The sequence below is a fragment of the Physella acuta genome, unplaced genomic scaffold, assembly GCF_028476545.2.
Source record: "Physella acuta isolate Inbredline_101_S28 unplaced genomic scaffold, ASM2847654v3 ptg001480l, whole genome shotgun sequence".
Lineage (NCBI taxonomy): Eukaryota > Metazoa > Mollusca > Gastropoda > Physidae > Physella > Physella acuta.
The window spans coordinates 84,703-97,257 of NW_026732995.1; the positions used below are offsets into that span (position 1 = coordinate 84,703).

Here is a 12,555-nt window from a genome sequence, read left to right on the forward strand (position 1 = left end):
CACAATTATTTTAAGTGATATCACTACAATGTATCAAAAAACAATATGTAGATGCATATTCTTGAGCGTGTCCTTATAGCGTCTCAAAAACAATATGGGCATTCTTATTCTTTAGTATATTCATATAGTACAGGGCTCTCCAAACTGCGGCCCGCGATGTCCTCTTATCCGGCCCGCGGAGATCTTTTTGTCCACAGAAAAAACGTTTTTTGGTGATGGCTTAGGAACTTTGCCCAGAAAATCAAAGACATGCCTGGAAGAAACTGGCCCCTGAACTGAAATTTTATAGTTAATGCGGCCCTCGGACAGAAAAGTTTGGAGACCCATGATATAGTACATCAAAACGAATAAAGATGCTCCTATAATTTCTCAAAAACAATATAGGTTTAATTACTCTGCAAATGCCCTTAACTTTTACCCAAATTTCACCCAAATGTGTCGTTTTTTAAATTGAAAATTATGATGGGTATAATTACTTTATGGATACCCTTTAAATATATTACATAACAATACAAGCATTCTTCAGAGGCGTAGCGACCCTTCCCGGCGCCCGGGGACAAACTTTCGATTTTCACCCCCCCCCCCCCCTCAAACTTTCGATTTGCACCCCCCCCCCTCGAACTTTTGGTTTGCACCCCTCCCCTCGAACTTTTGGTTTTTGCACCCCCCCCCCCTCAAACTTTCAATTTGGCGCTCCCCCTAAGGTCGGCGCCCGGGGACATATGTCTGTCCCCCCCGCCCCCCCCCCTCGCTACGCCTCTGGCATATTTACTTCAAAGATACCATTGCAGTGTATACAAATAAATATGGACATAATTACTCAACGGATCTCTTTGAAAAGTAGTATAACGAATATGGGCATAATACTTTAAAGACGCTCCTACAGTGCATAGGAATTAATAGGCAAAAGTATTCTAAATGCCCCTACACTATACTAAATAAATATCAGATACACACTTTAATATAAAGACCGCATTTATTAAAGAAACATTAATAACTATATACATACTAAAGCCATATTTTCCCATAAAAGTGCTATACAGTGATAGACGATTGAGTATTACAATTTGTTTTGGGTGAGATTAGTAAATAAATCAATCAATCAGCAGTCAGTGTGGAGACAGATAAAAAATGATGACACAATGACACAACATACCTCAACTTTTTTCAATTACAAAAAAAAAAAATATTCACCCCCCATCGAATGCCCAGGGCCTAGGCCCCGTCCGGCTCCCCCCCCCCCCCCGACCCCCCTCTGCTGCATGCCACTGCTTGTGCTATTTACATTCCTAACTTTTTGTTCTCCTATTTTTGTCAGTAATTTAAATCTAGATCTAGATTAGATTCTAGATCTAAGTCAATCGAGGAACAATGATTTAAGTATTTTATTTCACAGTGCAGAGCTCTTTTTGTAGCATCAATGGAATAAAGTTATAAACTATAAACATACCAGATCGGGTGATTAGGTTATTCTCTCTTGAACGATTAAAATGTTTGCTAGTATCTAATTTAAAAGTATTCTGAATTTATTTCCATATTGAATAATACTAGATCTAGATCTGGATTCTACATTGTATGTACAAAGAAAACGAATGGAAAGCAAATATTTTCTTATTCTATGATTTCCGGTGCGACAGATGGTGCGAAATGATTGTTTTAAAAAAACTAAATAAAATAAACCGGGAGTGATCTCCCCTAAACTTTCTCGAATATTCTAATATAAAACTACGAGGGATGGCAACTCAGGACATAGACAATATTTGTAATCCATTTTTAATTACATAAACTTTTTATAATAGAATAGAATCCCGTAAAAAAAATAATTGCACACCAAGTGAACGCCTAATAAAATGTGCATAATCAGTGGTGGAACTAGAAAAAAAAGGCCCCCCGCAGAATTTTTTTTGGGCCCCTATATATATATATATATATATATATATATATATATATATATATATGGAAAACAAGGGTCACTCTAAATTTAAAAAAAAAATTCACGAATAAATGAGCTCACACACACACACACACACACACACACACACACACACACACACACACACACACACACGGACAGAACTGCAAAGCCTACACAGAGACATACGGACAAGATTGCAAAACTATGTTTTTCTTACTCAGTGAGGTGTAAAACGCCGAGATTTGCGAAAATCACGATTTTTTACTTTATTTTTGCACGATTACAAGACTTTCTCTATACTTCGTAAATACGAAAAAGTAAAAAAAAAACTCTCGCATTCTGTTGTGAATCTAGATCTAGATCTACGTGCCAAGATATGTTTAGAGCATTTCTATCTTTTAAATAGAACTTTCTCGAGTATACTTATATAAGACAACGGGGGAAGGCAACTCGGGATATAAACATGCTTTTTAAAAAAAAATTAATTACTTAAACTTTTAAAAATAGAATAGAATATGGTAGAACAAAAAATTGCGCATCAAGTGAACAGCAAAGAATGTGTGTATAATAGTGTGCGGAATAATAGTACTTTGTAAATTCATATGCGTTATTTTGAGAAATCGGAAATAGTCTAAAGTACTACTTCCGGAATTCGGAAATACTCAAAATTTGACTGTAGACATAGAATTAGATCTTTTCCATAGGTGAAATTTTGTCTATCTTAACCAGTAATCAAGTTATAGGCTTATGAAAATCCAAAAGTATAATAAGTTTGTAATATATTGAGAATTGTGAAGTCAAGGGAACTCACTCTTGTCAGTGTTTCAATCTACCTCAATTGGCGACGAGGATAAATCAATCCACTAGAAAGAGCACCTGCTTACTTAAAAAGAAGTTTGCTAGAGCATATTGGCTAAGTATTTCTAGGATAATGGCGCTGTATGGCCAAATAAAAGAATTTGATTCGAATGATGAAACCATTCATGATTATCTAGATAGGTTAACCTATTACCTTGAAGCTAACGACGTGACGATAGAAGCCAAAAAGAGAGCTGTTTTGTTAACAGTCATAGGGCCTCAACAATTTAGGCTATTAAAGGACTTATGCGCACCAGCTAGTCTAACTACCAAGAGCTTTAACGAGCTGAGCAAACTGCTAACAGACCACCATGCGCCCGCACCATCGAAGTTCCTGTGTAGAGCCAGCTTTGACGGTAGGACTCGTCAACCAAACGAATCAATATCAGAATATGTTGCTGCTTTACGTCATCTAAGTGAATTTTGTGAATTCGGAGACACGCTGTCAGAAAGACTATGTGAAAAGTTTGTGATAGGTGTAAACAGCCCTGATGTTCAAAGAAAGTTGTTTCTCGAGTCAGATCTAACATTGGAAAAAGCAATACAACTTGCAACTTCATTCCAGCAGTCATCCGAGGCGGCAAGATCTCTAACGCCCTCAGGGATCCATGCAGTAGACAGCAGGTTAGTCAACAAACACCAACCACATCAGAGCATTTCAACTTATGCTAAACAGCCTGCACGTTCAAATCCTAGATCTAAATCTAGTAATAATTATCAAAAATGTCATCGATGCAACGGTCCCCATGCATCTCATCGATGCAAGTTCAAGTCAGCAACTTGTTATAAGTGCAGTAAGCAAGGTCACATTGCCAAGGCCTGCTTTGCAAAGTCTTCGTCTGTTGCTAAATCTAGCCAGTCAGGACAGTACCGCAACCAAAGGCAGTACTATGTTAACTCTCACCAAGACTACCTAACCAAACCAATGAACCACTCTACCTGTGAAAATGCTCAAACTGATTTGCAGCCGGAGTTCAACCTGTTCTCTGTGAAATCAATAAGTCATGCTCCCATCAATGTACCAGTTTATATCAACGGTAAGAGCATCATCTTCCAACTTGACACTGGAGCATATCTCTAACTGTCATCACAAAGAAGGACTTTGACGCTGTCACAGGAGGATCAGTGCCTCTACAACCATGTCACAAGTGCCTAACAACATACACAGGTGACAATGTTCCGGTAATAGGAGAGTGTATGGTTCATGTAAGTTATAATGGTCAAAGTGTTAAACTTCCTCTTCTTGTGGTTGAAAGGAATGGACCACCATTACTAGGTAGGAACTGGTTAGTTGATCTTAAGTTAAACTGGGAGAGTATATTTTCAGTGAACAAAGCAAGAGAATCTAGTTTTACTTAAATAGATAAAGTAGTATCTGAAAATGAAGGTGTTTTTGGTAGTTCAGGATTACTAAATGATAGGACAGTGAAGATAAGCATTAAAGACACAAATCCAAGATACTGCAAAGCTAGAGTTCCACCTTATGCAATGAGGGATAAAATTGAAAATGAGCTAAGTAGATTGGAATCTAATGGCATCATAAAGAAGGTAGACTATTCCGATTGGGCAACGCCCATTGTGCCAGTGTTAAAGAAGGATGGTTCTGTAAGAATTTGTGGAGACTATAAAGCTACACTGAACAAGCAAATAGAGCTAAATAGGTACCCTATTCCTAACATTTAGGAAATTTCTTTGAATTTGGCAGGAGGAGACAAATTCACTGAATTAGACTTTAGTCATGCTTACACTCAACTAGAACTGCATCCAGATTCAAAAGTCTATACGACAATAAACACACATAAAGGACTCTACCAATATGAAAGACTATGTTTTGGTATATCATCCAGCCCTGGAATTTTCCAAGCTGTCATGGACAGTATTTTTAAGGATATTCCAAATGTTTGTGTTTACTTTGACAATGTGTACATAACTGGTAAGAATGACACTGAACATCTTAAAACACTTGATAAAGTCTTGAAAATAGTTGGTGAAAAAGGTTTAAAGATAAACAAAGATAAATGTCAATTCATGCTGACAGAAATTAGTTTTCTTGGTTACATTTTGAGCAAGCAAGGTCTCAGACCTCAACCAGAGAAAACAAAAGCCATTAAAAAAGCACCCAAACCTGAAACTACCCAACAACTAAGAGCTTTTTTGGACTTAATAAATTACTATGCGAAGTTCATAGGGAATCTGTCTGGTAAACTATCACCACTGTATAAGCTGCTGCAGAAAAATGCAACTTGGCACTGGGGTAAACAACAAGATGCTGCTTTTAATACAGCAAAAGAAGCTTTGTCTTCTGACACCTTACTAACTCACTATGACCCAGGGAAAAGACTTATCTTAACATGTGATGCTTCACCAGATGGTGTAGGAGCAGTCTTATCCCACATAGATGAAAATGGTGACAGACCCATTGCTTTTGCCAGTAGATCTTTGAACCAGGCTGAGAAAAATTATTCTCAGTTAGATAGGGAAGGCTTAGGCATCATTTTTGGTGTTAAGAAATTTCATAAGTTTCTGTTTGGTAGGGAGTTCACCATCTTTACAGATCATAAACCATTGCTAGGTTTATTTGGGGAAAACAAACCCCTACCTGAGCATGCCTCACCAAGGATTCAAAGATGGGCTATCACACTAACTGCATACAATTATGAATTGAAATACAAACCTGGATCTGAGAATAGTGCAGATAGTTTTAGTCGTTTACCTTTAAAAAACCAAAGCCTTAGTTATGTACCAGAAGATGTATTTGTTCTTTTCACTGTCATGGATAACTCCAATATAAATGTGAATGATGTTAAGAGAGAAACACAAAAAGATGAGTGCTTGATAAAAGTATATGAGTACTGTAAGAATGGTTGGCCTCAAGAGTCTGTGAATGATGACTTAAGGCCATATAAAATAAGAAAAATGGAATTAAGTCTAAAAGATGGAGAAGATGCAGTCCATTATCAGTCAGAGTTGCCTAAAAAAGTATTTGTAGCTTAATAAATGATTATGGTAATATGGCAATTTCAAATGCTTTTAAAGAGAATACATTAGTAAGAAGGAATGTGATCATCAAACAACTTTGCTAACATCATTAGCACTTACAGAAACTAAAAGGGTAACATCAAAAGAAAAAAAAGATTTTTGCCATTTAATACACCCACTTCAATTACTGGATCACAGTTGCAAATTGATATGGTCCAGGATAGTACTTTTAAACAGTATTTTTGGTTACCAAAAAGCACTATCAGATTACCTGAGAAAATTGATCAATCAAAGAAATCTATGTCAGTTAAGGATCTGAATTATAGCATAATACTTTCAGATGCCAATTCAAAAATAGTTCCATTAAATCATGACAAAACATCCATTGAGAGAGAATTTGGAGTAAATGATGATGTGTATCTGAGAAATTATGGGAGAGGGGACAAATGGATACCAGGTCAAATTGTTCAATGTACAGGACCTGTGTCTTATAAAGTAAAAACAAATGATGGACTTATTGTCCGTAGACACGCAGACCAGTTAAAAATAACTTGTGCAGATAATAAGTGTGAATCTGTCAATCCCACCAAATCTGAACAGTTCACACCAACTCAGTTTGTTCCACAACCAAGTTCTGTTGATATGAGTGAACCAAGTGGTCTAGAGTCAGAAAATGTAAATTCTGGAATTAATGATTTAGATCCTAGACCTCCTGAGATAGAGAATCCGGATGGTCAGAATCTTGAGTCACCAAATCAAAAGCCACTGAGAAGGTCAAGCAGGACAATCAAAGTCCCAAATAAGTTAGACCTATGATTTTAAAGGTCAAAAGGACTTTGACATCATTGTTTTTGTATTTTAATTATGTTGCAACATATTGTGCATTGTTTGTAAGGATGTAATCTACCAAATGATTTAAATCATGTAATGTTCATGTTACAATATAATTGGTGATTTTGGAATACTATAATTTGTTCTATTGAGAGATGTGTTGTTGTTTACTAAGGGTAAAGGGATGTAATATATTGAGAATTGTGAAGTCAAGGGAACTCACTCTTCTTGTATTAGTATTATATTTATAATGTTGTTTTTGAGTGATGCCCCTTGTATTATTGTTTAGTACTTCCTGTTCCGGTTTCCATCATGGTGGCTGAGGCCCAATAAAGTTCTATATACAAACAGCATGGTTTCTATTGTCAGTGTTTCAATCTACCTCAAAGTTCCACTTCTGTTTACCGGAAATTGCAAAAAAAGTAGATACAGAATTACAAATTTGATGTAACGGTACTCAAGTTATCGTATTCAAAACACAGAGATAGACAGACACGCACACACTCATGCACACACATACGGAAAGAATTACAAAGCCCAGTTTTTCCTACTCTATTACGCGTAAAACGCCAAAATTTTGTTAAAATATGGATTTGGAATTTTAGCCTTATTAAAATAAATCCTCTATACTCCGTATATTATGATGAAGTACTGAGATGTAAAACTGTGAAAACTGGCAAAATTTTTGTGCATGATTACAGTCAGTGGCGTAGCCAGGATCGTCTCAAGGGGGGGGGGGTTGTAAAAACTTTCATATATATATATATATATATATATATATATATATATATATATATATATATATATATATATATATATATGAAGTAGATTTGTACTTCGATAGATAATACAACAGACGAGGAAGCCATTTTCTATGCATGTATCGGAAACAGGAAGCACATGCAAGGGACATCACTCAAACATTATAAGACTAATACAAGAAGAGTGAGTTCCCCTCAATATAAAGCTCAATATATTTCATCCCTTTACCCTTAGTAAATAATAACATAGCTTTCAAGAGAATAAATGATAGTATCTTAAAATCACCTCGCTATTTCCTTCTTTAGTTTAAAACATTAGAATTGCCAAACAATAATAAAAGAAAGATTGAATAATGATCCACTTTCAATTAATAACACTTCAAAAGTCAATACAAAACATTATATGCATTCCTTCCGAAATGTTAAACAATTTAATAAATCACTAAATATATTGTAACATGAACATTATATGATTTGAATCATTTGGTAGATTAAATCCTTACAAACAAATGCAAAATATGCTACAACATAATTAAAATACAAAACAATGATGTCAAAGTCCTCTTGACCTTTAAAATCATAGGTCTAACTTATCTGGGACTTTGATTGTCCTGATTGACCTTCTCAGTGACTTTTGATTTGGTGACTCAAGATTCTGACCATCTGGACTCTCTAGCTCAGGAAGTCCAGGGTCTAAATCATTAATTCCAGAATTTACATTTTCTGACTCTAGACAACTTGGTTCACTCATATCAAAAGACCTTGGTTGTGGAACAAACTGAGTTGGTGTGAACTGTTCAGATTTGGTGGGATTGATAGATTCACACTTATTATCTGCACAAGTTATTTTTAACTGGTCTGCATGTCTACGGACAATAAGTCCATTATTTGTTTTTACTTTATAAGACACAGGTCCTGTACATTGAACAATTTGACCTGGCATCCGTTTTTCCCCTCTCCCATAATTTCTCAGATACACATTATCATTAACCCCAAATTCTCTCTCAATGGATGTTTTTTCATGATTTAATTTTTGTGTATGTTGATGTTGGGAAACAGACCTTTGAACAGTTGGATGTAGTAGGTCAAGGTGAGTTTTAATTTTCCTACTACACAGCAATTCGCATGGTGCAACACCTGTTGTTATATGAGGAGTTGTGCGGTATTTGGCTAAGAACCTGTTTACTCTTTCCCTGAGAAAATTTGTTACCGGTACCCATTTTTACCATAGCGGTTTTGAATATGCCTACCGCTCTTTCAGCCAAACCATTCCCAGCAGGGTGATAGGGTGATGTGGTTATATGCTCAATACCATTTGCTACACAAAACAGTTTAAACTCATGAGCAGTGAAACTAGGCCCATTATCTGAAACAATTTGATCAGGTAATCCATGAGTTGAAAATATTTCCTTAAGTTCTATAATGGTATCACTTGCAGTGATTGTGTTCATGAGTTTAACTTCTAACCACTTAGAATGTGAATCAATTAAGAACATTTTGTTCATGAAGGGTCCTGCAAAATCTATATGGTTACGTTTCCATGGTTTGATTGGCCAATCCCAGTTTTGCAAGGGTGCTGTAGCTGGTTGCTTTGAATGTTGAGCACAGCTTGAACAAACTTCTTTTTGTGTTTCTCTCTTAACATCATTCACATTTATATTGGAGTTATCCATGATAGTGAAAAGAACAAATACATCTTCTAGTACATAACTAAGGCTTTGGTTTTTTAAAGGTAAACGACTAAGACTATCTGCACTATTCTCAGATCCAGGTTTGTATTTCAATTCATAATTGGATGCGGCTAGTGTGATAGCCCATCTTTGAACCCTTGGTGAGGCATGCTCAGGCAAGGGTTTGTTTTCTCCAAACAAACCCAGCAATGGCTTATGATCTGTAAAGATGGTGAACTCTCTACCAAACAGAAACTTGTGAAATTTCTTAACACCAAAAATGATGCCTAAGCCTTCCCTATCTGAGAATAATTTTTCTCAGCCTGGTTCAAAGATCTACTGGCAAAAGCAATGGGTCTGTCACCATTTTCATCTATGTGGGATAAAACTGCTCTTACACCATCTGGTGAAGCATCACATGTTAAGATAAGTCTTTTCCCTGGGTCATAGTGAGTTAGCAAAGTGTCAGAAGACAAAGCTTCTTTTGCTGCATTAAAAGCAGCATCTTGTTGTTTACCCCAGTGCCAAGTTGCATTTTTCTGCAGCAGCTTGTACAGTGGTGATAGTTTACCAGACAGATTCCCTATGAACTTCGCATAGTAAATTAATCAAGCCCAAAAAAGCTCTTAGCTGTTGGGTATTTTCAGGTTTGGGTGCTTCTTTAATGGCTTTTGTTTTCTCAGGTTGAGGTCTGAGACCCTGTCTGCTCAAATTATAACCAAGAAAACTAATATATGTCAGCATGAATTGACATTTATCTTTGTTTATCTTTAAACCTTTTTCACCAACTATTTTCAAGACTTTATCAAGTGTTATAAGATGTTCAGTGTCATTCTTACCAGTTATGTACACATTGTCAAAGTAAACACAAACATTTGGAATGTCCTGAAAAATACTGTCCATGACAGCCTGGAAAATTCCAGGGCTAGATGATATACCAAAACATAGTCTTTCATATTGGTAGAGCCCCTTATGTGTGTTTATTGTCGTATAGACTTTTGAATCTGGATGAAGTTCTAGTTGAGTGTAAGCATGACTAAAGTCTAATTCAGTGAATTTGTCTCCTCCTGCCAAATTCAAAGAAATTTCCTAAATGTTAGGAATAGGGTACCTATTTAGCTCTATTTGCTTATTCAGTGTAGCTTTATAGTCTCCACAAATTCTTACAGAACCATCCTTCTTTAACACTGGCACAATGGGCGTTGCCCAATCGGAATAGTCTACCTTCTTTATGATGCCATTAGATTCCAATCTACTTAGCTCATTTTCAATTTTATCCCTCATTGCATAAGGTGGAACTCTAGCTTTGCAGTATCTTGGGTCTGTGTCTTTAATGCTTATCTTCACTGTCCTATCATTTAGTAACCCTGAACTACCAAAAACACCTTCATTTTCAGATACAACTTTATCTATTGAAGTAAAACTAGATTCTCTTGCTTTGTTCACTGAAAATATACTCCCCCAGTCTAACTTAAGATCAACTAACCAGTTCCTACCTAGTAATGGTGGTCAATTTCCTTCAAACACAAGAAGAGGAAGTTTAACACTTTGACCATCATAGCTTATATCAGGTGTCTCCAAACTACGGCCCGCGGGCCAGATGCGGCCCGCGATGTACTCTCATCCGGCCCGCGGAGATCTTTTTGTCAACGGAAAAAAACGTTTGTTGGTGATGGCTTAGGAACTTTGCAAAGAGAAATCAAAGACATGCCTGAAAGAAACTGGCCCCCGAACTGAAATTTTATAGTTAATGCGGCCCTCGGACTGAAAAGTTTGGAGACCCCTGGCTTATATGAACCATACACTCTCCTATCGCCGGAACATTGTCACCTGTGTATGTTGTTAGACACTTGTGACATGGTTGTAGAGGCACTGATCCTCCTGTGACAGCGTCAAAGTCCTTCTTTGTGATGACGGTTAGAGATGCTCCCGTGTCAAGTTGGAAGATGATGCTCTTACCGTTGATACAAACTAGTACATTGATGGGAGCATGACTTATTGATTTCACAGAGAACAGGTTGAACTCCGGCTGCGGATCAGTTTGAGCATTTTCACAGGTAGAGTGGTTCATTGGTTGGGTTAGGCTGTCTTGGTGACAGTTAACATAGTGCTGCCTTTGGTTGCGGTACTGTCTTGACTGGCTAGATCTAGCAACAGACGAAGACTTTGCAAAGCAGGCCTTGGCAATGTGACCTTGCTTACTGCATTTATAGCAAGTTGCTGACTTGAACTTGCATCGATGAGATGCATGGGGACCGTTGCATCGATGGCATTTTTAATAATTATTACTAGATTTAGATCTAGGATTTGAACTTGCAGGCTGTTTAGCATAAGTTGAACTGCTCTGATGGGGTTGGTGTTTGTTGTCTGACCTGCTGTCTACTGCATGGATCCCTGAGGGCGTTAGAGATCTGGCCGCCTCGGATGACTGCTGGTATGAATTTGCAAGTTGTATTGCTTTTTCCAATGTTAAATCTGACTCGAGAAGCAACTTTCTTTGAACATCAGGGCTGTTTACACCTGTCACAAACTTTTCACATAGTCTGTCAGACAGCGTGTCCCCGAATTCACAAAATTCACTTAGATGACGTAAAGCAGCAACATATTCTGATATTGATTCGTTTGGTTGACGAGTCCTACCGTCAAATCTGGCTCTACACAGGAACTTGGGTGGTGCGGGCGCATGGTGGTCTGTTAGCAGTTTGCTCAGCTCGTTAAAGCTCTTGGTAGCTGGACTAGCTGGTGCGCATAAGTCCTTTAATAGCCTAAATTGTTGAGGCCCTATGACTGTTAACAAAACAGCTCTCTTTTTGGCTTCTATCGTCACGTCGTTAGCTTCAAGGTAAAAGCTTAACCTATCTAGATAATCATGAATAGTTTCATCATTCGAATCAAATTCTTTTATCTGGCCATACAGCGCCATTATCCTACAAATACTTAGCCAATATGCACTAGCAAGCTTCTTCTTAAGTAAGCATGTGCTCTTTTTAGTGGATGATTTATCCTCGTCGCCAAATGAAGTAGATTTGTACTTCGATAGATAATACAACAGACGAGGAAGCCATTTTCTATGCACACCACGTTTTATTCTGTATCGGAAACAGGAAGCACATGCAAGGGACATCACTCAAGCATTATAAGACTAATACAAGAAGAGTGAGTTCCCCTCAATATAAAGCTCAATATATTACAATATATATATATAAATATATAAATATAAATATATATATATATATATATATATATATATATATATATATATATATATATATATATATATATATATATATATATATATATATATATATATATATATATATATATATGTGTGTGTGTGTGTGTGTGTGTGTGTGTCTATAAAAGTTACTTGGTCTTTAGTTCTAAGTAAAAAGAAATGTAATAAATGTAGGTCTATGTATTCACAATTTATTTTGCATTAGTAAATAAATAATGGTTACTTTAAATGCTCTTATGTCTCAATGTAATTCAACATTACAGTAATTGTAACATTTTTTTGTCTATGCCATGGCTTCTGTTAACA

The 12,555-nt window shown here is 36.6% G+C and overlaps 1 protein-coding gene across 1 annotated transcript in view; it reads right to left on the minus strand.

Annotated features, from left to right (window-relative positions):
• LOC131928280 (phospholipid-transporting ATPase ABCA1) overlaps positions 1-1,583 on the minus strand; it is a gene marked incomplete at its 3' end in the record, with an annotated part of 82,787 nt that extends 81,204 nt beyond the window's left edge. Inside the window, exon 1 of the mRNA XM_059284269.1 lies at positions 1,451-1,583. The remainder of the gene's footprint in view (positions 1-1,450) is intronic.
• Positions 1,584-12,555: the final 10,972 nt, after the last annotated feature.